The sequence below is a fragment of the Varroa jacobsoni genome, unplaced genomic scaffold (assembly GCF_002532875.2).
Source record: "Varroa jacobsoni isolate VJ856 unplaced genomic scaffold, vjacob_1.0 contig00782, whole genome shotgun sequence".
Lineage (NCBI taxonomy): Eukaryota > Metazoa > Arthropoda > Arachnida > Mesostigmata > Varroidae > Varroa > Varroa jacobsoni.
Window position 1 is genome coordinate 78,875 of NW_019214525.1, and position 10,885 is coordinate 89,759.

At 38.8% G+C, this 10,885-nt stretch overlaps 1 long non-coding RNA gene across 1 annotated transcript; it reads right to left on the reverse strand.

Annotated features, from left to right (window-relative positions):
- Positions 1–2,511: 2,511 nt before the first annotated feature.
- On the reverse strand, positions 2,512–10,428 carry LOC147751979 (uncharacterized). Its single transcript, XR_015315390.1, has 4 exons — positions 10,038–10,428; positions 8,966–9,142; positions 4,127–4,238; positions 2,512–2,851 (listed from the first exon to the last, which is right to left on the reverse strand). It is a non-coding gene; the product is annotated as an uncharacterized LOC147751979 (long non-coding RNA).
- Positions 10,429–10,885: the final 457 nt, after the last annotated feature.

Genomic DNA, 10,885 nt, shown 5'->3' on the forward strand with positions numbered 1-10,885 from the left:
ATTGCTGGGCCTGAAGCCCGAAATCAAAGGGTACTCTTGTGGAGCACTACTGTATTTCGTGCAGTTAAAGTCCATAACCACCCTACCAATGCGATTGTCTTTAGAAATATATGTAAAAGTGGCGTCTTCAACGCTGACTCAAGTGACCGTCCCTTCCAGGACCAACATCGAGGTGTATTAACGGTGCTTTGATATTTAAGTGCAAAACTCTCTCTGCTAGGGTCAAGCTGACAGGCCTGCTCGATTCGGTCGACCCCGAAACATAATGAAATTCATATTCCCCTCAAATCTTAAAAATGGATAACAATACAGTTAACATTCTGAGGTGTCTTCGCATCTTACGTAACAGCGCTACGTCAGTAAATATACATATATGCGAACAACAACAACAACAACAGGCAAAATGGGCGCGTGGAAAAAATTCTAGAATACGAAACGGCACTCTGGAAAAGAAAACAATAAGGTAGTAATGAGGAAAAGAGGACATAGATGTACTGGAACCTGCAAGCACGCAATATAGATTCAAGCGTGGGTGATTCCGATAAATTCGCAAGTCTGACTATTGTTTTGGTTGTGCGTACGCATTTATATCAAGGTACTTGCATGTTTACTGGATGAGGACAAATCTTCTATGAATATATTTGCGCAGCGTGGAAAAGTACGATGAGCTCCCGCTGAACAAGTAGGCTTAGGATGAGTTTTTGTTGATACCGTCGAAGTGTGAAAAAAAAAAGAAGTAAAAACGTAATAATCTCATAAGAAAGAAAGAAAGAAATCAACCGCTTGAAAGGCGAAAACGTACCGTGACAGGACAGGTGTGGGGTATATGGTCGGAAGGACAAGTGTTCGTATCATTATACATGCACATGGTTACGCGGTATATTACGGATTTGCTCTCAGTTGAAAACATTGCATAAATAAGCATTTTCTTTTTCTTTTTTCTTGATCAGTTTCAGAGGGCCATGCTTCGAGCTCCTCGGATGCAGCGATTCAGACTATTCGTCAGCCAATCTGGCGTAGGGCTAAGCGCTCTTTGTACTAAAACAATAATATAGCTCTATTGAAACGTTCATAAGACCATATGGACGTAGATTGCTTGCAGTCGCTGTAATAGAAGCTCAGAATTGAGCCTCTATAGTGAACTCAACTCTGTACAAGGAATGTGACATAGGGGATTTAATAAGTATGCCACAATACATTATGCAGAATTATTAAATCAAAACGAGGAGCCCTAAATAAATTTTACCTGTAAAGTCTCAAAGTTTATTAGCGTAACGGTTCACTTCGAAAACAGCGTAACTGGTATAACGGGCGCTTTAGTCCAGGTTCTTACGATGCCCTTAATAAGCCAAAGCAAACCAACCTAGCTTCCGTATGCGTGCGTATTTTTACTATTTACTTTCGGCAGAAGATTTTGTATCTCGGCGGTGCAAATATATCTGCTATGGTGCTCCTTATTGACGAAGATCATTGTTATCATCGATTATCACGCAATGCTGTTCACTGTCGCCTAAACATGCTGGAACGTTCAATGAATAATGTTTGTACTTTGATTTACCTAGCTTTTACGGGGAACCGTGGCGATCTACGAGAACTACTGCCCCTGAAGTATAGCAAGCGAGCTAAGGATGCTGAAAATTCTCTAAATAATTTAATACTTGGCGTTCTGCGTTGTCTTAGATTTACTACTATGAACCTAAGCGAACGCACCCGTTTGTATTGTCTTACTCGCTTGGTAATGGCAACACGTGGAACTTTGCTAACTCATTTGCCCGCCCTTCATTGAAAATCTCTGCAACAGCAAAGTACACCTAGATCGTTGTATAGCTGAAGAATTGGTATGAACAATATTTCGCAGAGGGCAAATTTCATACCTTTGCAACTTACCAACACATTTGAATCCAAGTTGGAAATATATTTCCCGCCTGTTTGCCCAAGTTTGCTTCCTTAGATGGTGATGATTTATCTAGCTGCTAAATATGGCCGGTTTTTGCTTAAGTAAAACCAATCACTTCTTTAGGGTAATGCTCCTAGCTTAACAAATCGCAAACCAGTAGCTGAGCATGAATTGGCCCAGCAATAAGAGGATGCACTAAATTTATTTACCCGGCTTTCCAGTGAAGATACCTTGTCGATCGAATTTTTGTATCTTCTCGCGTCCGTACCATGTAAGAGCTTTAATGGTATAGGTTGTCTAAAAACTGAGGTCGGATACTGCTGCTGATTTTTCGCCTGAAGCGTACTTCTAAACATATTCGGCTTTCCAGTTATTAGGTAGCCTTCGAAGTGAGAGCCCGTATCGTGACACAATACGCTAGCATATACAATAATGTCTATCGTTTTGGCACGGTGCTCAACCACAATCCGTAATGGTTCCTTGCTTAGTTCTGTCATAATAATTCGAAATTCAGTGTGGAGGTTTCTTTGTATTGCCAATCTTAGTCAGTGACTAGAAATCGAACAAAAGTTTGCTTTTGTGCAAACCGTTTGGCTTGAGGCTCGCCCATTTATTTAACCTCTATTTCTGATTTCCCCATTTGTAGAAATCTTTCCAACCCAGTTCCCAAAGAAGCATAATTTCAAAGAACCTGTGAGTAGGGCCGTTAGTTAAAACTATATTGTTGAGCCTTCTTAGACACGACTTTCAATCTGTGTAGCCTAGAGTAATACTGCATTAGCGAAAACTGACGTTTTTCGGTATACGCGGTATATGGGATACGTGGGCGTGTTGAAGCAACCGAAGGAGCACTCTGACGCGTATCTCTCAGATATTGCTGCTATCATACGAACCGTGTAGTCTATCCCAGGAACGAGATTATCGATGGGGAATGTTTAACCCACGAAACGCACGCTGTGAACATCGGTGTTGCGGGCATTGCAGGTAATTTGTACATGAAATCGGTAAATCAAATGTACATCATTAAAATGCATAACCTAATATCTATTATGATAAATTTGGTAGTGGCTGGGCTACCTAGTTATTGTCTTTTTTTTCTGAAGGTAACGTAAGGTACTCCTATTCTCGATAAAACTCGGCGTCACAATGTCTCCGCCAGGGGAGCTGTTTTCCTCCATACACTGGCCAGTATTTGATTCTGATTTGTCAGGTAATATGGATTGCAAACTTCTCGGCCTTCACGTTTATATCGTCGATAGGTAAAACTAGAAAGATCTGTGGTACGTACGATTAGGGGCATATTCCATAGTCTATTAAGTATTAAATTTGGCATTAAGAAGCTGTCTGTTGACATTTTCTCAGTAGCAGTTTATTTATTCAGTATTAATTAATCAATATGTCCTAAACTATTTCTACAGCATGCGATAAGAAAGTAATATTGATACATCTGGAAAAATGGCTTCAATTTGCAATTTGTTCACGGTACATTCGAATTATATGGAAGACACAAAAGCCTTATTTGTGAGCAGCAGTCTTGAATGATGCTTTTTTCTAAGATGTTTTCTGAGATTAGGTGTGTCCTCACCACTGATTATAAGCAAGCCTTCGACAGATGGAAAGAATTTCAGAACAGAAGGAACTCCTTTGACCTTCTCAGCTCCATCCGTTTTCCTTTGTTCCGGCCATATTCCAGCTTGTATATTAGTCAATAAGTCTTAAAGTAGAGGAAAGCTAAAACACTACATGGGTTTACGTACGCAGGCTTATTAATTTGTATGCGCTTCTACCCATGTTCCGCTTCGAGCATTGTTCTTTTCAAAATACTAACGAACGATTACTACATACTATACTAACAAATTACGTAAACTACTTTTTTACGTTCTGTTTAATGTATATATATAAAACGAAGGCAATAGGACTTAATACAAAACCAAGGTTCGCATGACTCGACGAGCTTGGTCGGGCAGCGGGGCATCAATCCTGAGCGCAAACTGAGGGGGTGCTTTCACTACCCTTCCACTACGTTTTCTACTGCGAGACCCTGCACCCGTTCGTAAATTTCAACCCAAACCCATTTCGATATGGCCACAACAACAGCTCTAGTCTAATTACGAGATGCTACATACAGACGATACGCAAAATATTATTTTCTATTCACCATCGTTGGTCTCCAGTTTCAGCAAAGGCAAGCCTGTATGAAAAATGTCATCGCAAGCAAGGCTCGTATACCTTTAAGTGACTTTCGAATGAGTTTCCGTATTACAGAACAAGGTTGCAGATAGTAGTTTTACAGGAGTCGCTTAAAGCGGTCACATACGGCCGGCTCCACACAACGAAAAATCTGAAAATGAGAATAAATTCAACGATAATCGTTGCAAGTTTCCATGACTGCAGCTATCTCTGCCGTTCGCACCCTGACAGCCGAAAACTGAGCCGGCTCTATTGAGATTATTTATAAAGTACTGTATACATTGTTAGGCCAACTAAACCCTAGTCATTTGAATGAGAGCTTATAGTAAGGTCTTAACGGACTGACCCCCCTGACAGAGCTCGGACTCTTCGAGGGTTTTCCACGTTTGAGAACATTCAAGTCATACTTCGAACATGATGTTCTTGTCCTAGCAGTACCACTTCTCAACGGAACAGCTGATACTGTTCGAAGACAATGGATATTGTTTTCTCAACTCAACAAGATTGATCAACATGAATCGACTCCTACGGGAAACATTGAGGCGTACTTTGTTGCTATTCATACTATTACGTTTAACGATTTATCTTCATCTTCCGCAGATGGCCTGGTTCGATATTGACAAACTGCGGGATGAGCTTTATAGTAGCGGCTCTGCAAATAATATTCGATCCGTGTACCTTTCTGATTCGAATGAGCGCCTTTTCAATATGCTTATAGATATAATCTTACCTGTAGCTGTCTATCTATACGCGAGGAGTCAATGGAACAAATAGGCTTTCGCAATGTCCATAGAGAAACACTATAAGTAATAGGAAGCAACATAACCTAGAGTTTCATATCCGTGGTTATAGCATCACAATTATCTGCCTAAATAGAGAGCACACTTTCCTAATTAATTATATGATAATAAATGAAAACTTTATTTAGCCTGTGGACGATAATTAATCGGATCATCTACTACGACACAAAAATAAACAAATTCATCACGTTAAATCGCTTAAAAACTGAATCCGTAATATCCTTATGGATAATTATATATATATATATATATATATATATATAAAATTATCCATAAGGATATTATATATATATATATATATAATATCCTTATGGAGATATATAATATATATATATATATAACAATAGCTAGCATTTGGCATCTCAATTTTCTAATTTAATGAAATATTTAGTTAATTATACAAAATATATACATAGGCGAAAATACGAAAGGGTTCGTTTGTTACCTAATGGTGAGCTGGTTTCATTCAAAAAATAACCTGCCTCTAGTTACAACAACTGCGAAATATACATTGAAAAGATAATTTTTCCTTAATAGTGTAAATGTAGCACATATTCAGCTGGTTGAATTTATGGCGCACGTTGGCGAAATCATACCCGGTCGATTTCGGTGTAGAAAAGGCCTGGTAGTTGTACGTATAAACAAGCTCGCCCCTGGTTGGTATATTAATAAGCGCTGGGGCAAAAATGACTCGAGGAATCGCTCTGATTTTACACCGGTTTAAAGTTGTAGCCGGTAACTTGAAAGCAGATAGCGTGTGGTTAGGACCAAACGGTACGTTCACTCTGTGCACGAAAATCATACAACTTCTGTATACATCACAGGTATTACGCACAAATGTAACGGTAATAACGTCCAATACGAATTTGGCTTACATCAAACTTTCAATAGTTCTGTGGTCGCGCGCCTTGTCCTCAATTATATGAGGAACGTTTACACTGAAATCTGTTTTAAGGTGCAAAATCGCTTGCGGCAGGGACAGGAGCAAGTTCAGTTCACGAAACTACAACTTGAGCTAGGACTTTGTCCAAAGGAAGCAGAGAATATATTATTAGGCCTTTAAATCCACAGTTTAATATTTTTCATTATTTTAAACTAGACTAAATCTAATTTCTAATTTTTTCTATAAATTAAAACTATTTCATTAAATGTATTTATTAAAATTGCATTCTAACATAGAACTCATACTATTTCAAATCAACTCTATTAGTAATTTAATAAAAATGTCTTTTTTATTATTGTTATTTATTTTCTTTTAGAAATTTAAGTATATACATAAAACATAGGCTTGAAAATGCTAAAAAAAATAATTTCATTTTAAAAATATTTTTAGTTCCTTGAAACAATGAAAATGTTATATAATATTTTTATTATCAAGATTAAATGAATTAAATTATTTTTTAATAATAACACGTTAGCAGACTATTGACGGACGACTTTCGAATAAAATATCTCCATATTCAGTGCCACAGTCATTGGAACGGATTATTGTCTCCGGACCATATGCACACGTTGTTCCGTATAGCACCAAGCCGCACCACACGTTCAGTTCTAGTAGTATCATGCCTATAATGGAAAAACAAGTTTCAAATCGTACCTAAAAAACAGGTCGCCTCGAATTATTCAGGTGCCAAGTGAATATTTTGATCGTGTACCTAGTCCGAAACGAAAGACGAATTCTGCAAGGACCGCATCCTTGTTCGTTCGAAATGTGCTGTAAATAATCCGCTCGAGCAGCAGGGATTTTAACCACAATGAAGCCTTGATACACGATATCGTCTGCTAGAAATTAGAAAACTGACGTTTTCAGACTCTGATCACTACTTCTTTATGGTATCGGGCCTGATCTGCAAGAAAAGTCCGACCTGGCGACCGCACGAGGCGGGCAACGTTTTCAGCTGAGAAATTGTTACTGGTGTCGCAACCGGCATTTGATCTTATTAAGAGGCTATGTAATTAATATAATCAGGCTGAATTGTTGTATATGCTACAAAACGGCATGACTATAAATTGTGCACTTTATTGTTGAGTGGATGCTGTACCTTTGAGGCATTCCCCAGCGAATTTTGCCACATGAAACATCACGCTGGGTAAAACGATATCACCATAAGCCTATAATCTGTTCCAGGAACAGGTCTGGAAACTACTGATCATTGATAAAAACCAACGATTGATCCTTGACGCACCAACGGACGCAATAACAATTGCTCAGTGAAATCGAATTGTTTAGCGGTGGTGATCTATTCCTATATCTGATACGAATCTCAGCAATTTTTTTCAACATTTTAAAGGAGTTCACTGGAGAGATCAACACGTATTGTAAAAATCCATTCTGCACATACGCTCACGCACTAAGCCTCTCAACTTGATCGTACAATGCATGGTACATCCATTAAGGATTCCGTTGGGTGCAGGTATGTCATTTTAGGAAGTGGGTTAACATTTTTATTTAAGACCCTTTTGGGGCAACAAAAAACAAACTATTTTTGGTAAAATTAATATACACTTTACTCTACTAAAAATCAACAGTTTGGTTCTCGCTAGAAACGAAGCTCTGTTTTCATGTATAGGATAATAACCGATGTCTACAAGGAGATTTGTCAGTTTCAAACAGTCCTCAATTGTTTCGTCTTTCACGAAATTTCACAGCCTTTTCTAGGGAGATACGCGGTCTAACCCACCTAACGCAAATTATACGTCTGACATATTTTTGACAAAAGTGAATGAGATTTGTTGCTATAAATTGTATTTGTATTTAGAAGTAATCACATCGATTTGATGAGCTCTACGCAGAACCCTTCATAGAGGGTACAGTAAACTACGAAAAAATGAGCTCCTTTAAACGCGGCATCCATATTAGTTCGTCTGTAAGCGCAAAGCCGGTACGGTAACCAACGCTGTAATGAAAAATATACAGAAGTTGGTAGTATGAACGTGGGCGGGTGCGGTCCGTCAGAAGCTCAGTACAACAAGGATCCCTAGAAGATAATCTCAACCAGTTGACAAATAAGGCCGCTCTTCTCGATAGGAGTGGTTCTCAGATATCTCTATACGACTTATCAAAAGAAATACTGCTGATTAAATAAGATTGGCTATTTCATTTTGAAGAAATCCAATGCAACTCTGCTGGAAATTGATAGATCGGCACCATTAACATATTTTTCATTTAGCTCAAAGGCATATTAAATCAAATTTAAACACGACAACAAACAAGTAACGAACGTACCATAATCATATAGATATAACTATAAGCATATTATATTATCACGCCAAGAGCTCCGGCATTGGCCATACCATGCAGCCTTTAATCCTGACCGTAAGGAAACTTCCGTGCGCGAATAGTCAACTAGGTTGCAGTTACTGACAGTGAGAACACTGGGTCATTCTTTGCTAATCGATCTGTCTCCTCATACGTTCCCGCGCCTAGAAATTTCATACTAAATGTCGCTGTCGGGTTTCCAGTGACGTCCTTAACGTAGCCTGGAAGTCGCCTCAGTGTCCTCTTAGGACTGCGTAACAAGAACCTAACGGGGCGACCATTGACCAGTGGTACGAATCAAAGGTCAAGAGGCGGATTTATCCATTCGACCGATTTTCTCTACGTTTTACGACTAACGTGATATCAGGAGCGGAAGATACAGCCAGGTATGCGTTAGACTCGTTTAAAGCTGACCTGATTAGCTCAGTATTAGATAAACTTAAAAGATGCCTTTTCAAATGATTGAATAAAGATTTCAAGAGTAGTACGGTAATATTGTACGGGTTCCCTCTGAGTTTCCGTACTTGGACTGTAATCTCCGACGCACATTACGGCGTTTAATTCGATCGGCCATCTTCTAAGCTACATATGCTGGGTAATGCTAATAGCCCAGCGTGGCGAAAACAAATAAACTTACAAATTAAATGAATTCGGTATACACGAATTACAGCATCCTAATCAAGACGAACTAGATGAATGTCTTAGCCGTGAGTATTTTCGTTCAAATGTATTAAGACCACGCCCATCAGCAAGATCGATTCGACAGGCCATATAACCCACCATTACTAGAGGATGTTTTTTTTTTTTTGTTTCACTTACCATTTTAGGCCCTTGGAAGCAATGTGATGACGTATGAACTTCTCAGCTTCTTCTTCGGAGATCTTGCTATGACTAGGAACTTATTTGGAGAATAGTCGAGGGGGTCCCCAACGTAGACGTTCTGCTATACACGATAACTAACCAGAACTGTTTTCGCGTAGAACACTGGACCTGGTTCTGTCAGGGAAAAATGAGCCCAATGTTAGCTTTTTGTTGAAAAATGAAAATGAAGTAACCTATAGGTGGAAGCTTGATTTTAATTTTTCGATCGCGTTGGCCTAATAGACGTGAAATAATTCACGCTTTGTTAGATCAGAAGGAAACGAAATATAGTGAAGTAGCTGTTGTAAAATTACCTTCAATCTAGTAGAGGCCAGATTATAACTTCAATTAGGGAAAAGAACGAACTTAAGCGAAACAAAACTAACTTGGGATGATCGAAGTATTCGTCGAACCAGTTCCTCAGATCTATCGTTATATATTAATAAGCTATTATTATTCATGTTTGTTGACGTATATCGATATATGCTCAACATTCCAGCTAACAACAGTGATAGTAAAAACGTTCACTCTGTGGCAACTTGTCTTCGATTTTTCTATTTCTTTAGTTACTAGGGGGTATTTGGCATTTGCCCCTCGATAGCTTGTTATATGCCGCGGGATCGATATGGTTGCTTCTTAGCCACTTTAACTTAATGTAACTTTCCAGAACGTGAAATTATCTTAGTCAAATTATTAGTTTTTCTAAATATTTTTAGAAAATAGCGAACACACAATGTCAGATAGGCGTCTTTTCGAGCGATATTACTAAACGCATTGAATTTCCTGTTCCTAATGATAAGAGTTCAGCGAAGCACAAAGGCAAACGTCTACTTATAACAATTATTCTCCGAAGTTTCGGCCAGACACGATTAGTCAATTCAACGCCTAGTGCCATCTGTCCGTTCCGACGGAAGCTTTCTATTCAGCCTGATGTCGCAGGTTTCCAAATGCCATAATAGCATCTGGATGCAAGTCGACTAAGGATATTTCGTATATTTTTTTTTAACTTAATCAAAAATTTCATCATTACTTTAGGATCCAGTGTAGCTCGACCCAAAGTATCGGTCGATACGTGTTCCGCAACTAATCTGCACTTCAAATTCTATATCGTCCCAATCCCAATTTCAATTCTATATCGTCGTGTTTGAATGTTCAGTCCATTGACTGGTTGAGAAAGATGATCGTTTGATGCATCTCGGCTCCGCGCATGTCATCTTTTCTCCGCCATGGAAAATGTTCTCGTAGCGCAGTTAAAATTCCGGGTCGAAACAGACCTGCCTTGATACTCATGAAGTCATCGGTCGGATTCACTGACTTCAGCGTGGGTTTTCTATGTTGGACAAAAGCAGCCGCGAAATTGGCGTGTGCACAAATACAAAACAGTCCCACAAAAGGACGTGGCGCCGCGTCACTTTTATATTAACGACCGAATAAATAATGGCACTAGTTCAGTATAGCCTTGGTTTTTTTATTCTTGAAGGACTTCAGTGCGATCTATCATAGTACTAGTAAATACATCCAGAATTTCACAAAGATAACTTTATAATCGAGAATCTAGCTCAAGAAGCTAGTACAATCACATGAGTTCAAATTATGATCGTGCTGTTGTATACAACGAGCGGATTCATTTCCTCCAATAGAGCTCTTCCAGTGGTCAGCAAACGTACCTTCTACTAAAATTCGTTTTTTTTTTCTAATTACTCATTTGTAGAAAGACTTTTTGCAGGTAATTAAATAATTCCATAGTATCTCAGTGACCTTCATCGTCCCTTTATCGCAAGCAAATAAATACATCAAATCGAGAAGCCGTTGAGATAATTCTGTCAAATTGAGGTACCGGTATATACTTCACGGGACATCACGAGTGACGGAGGTACG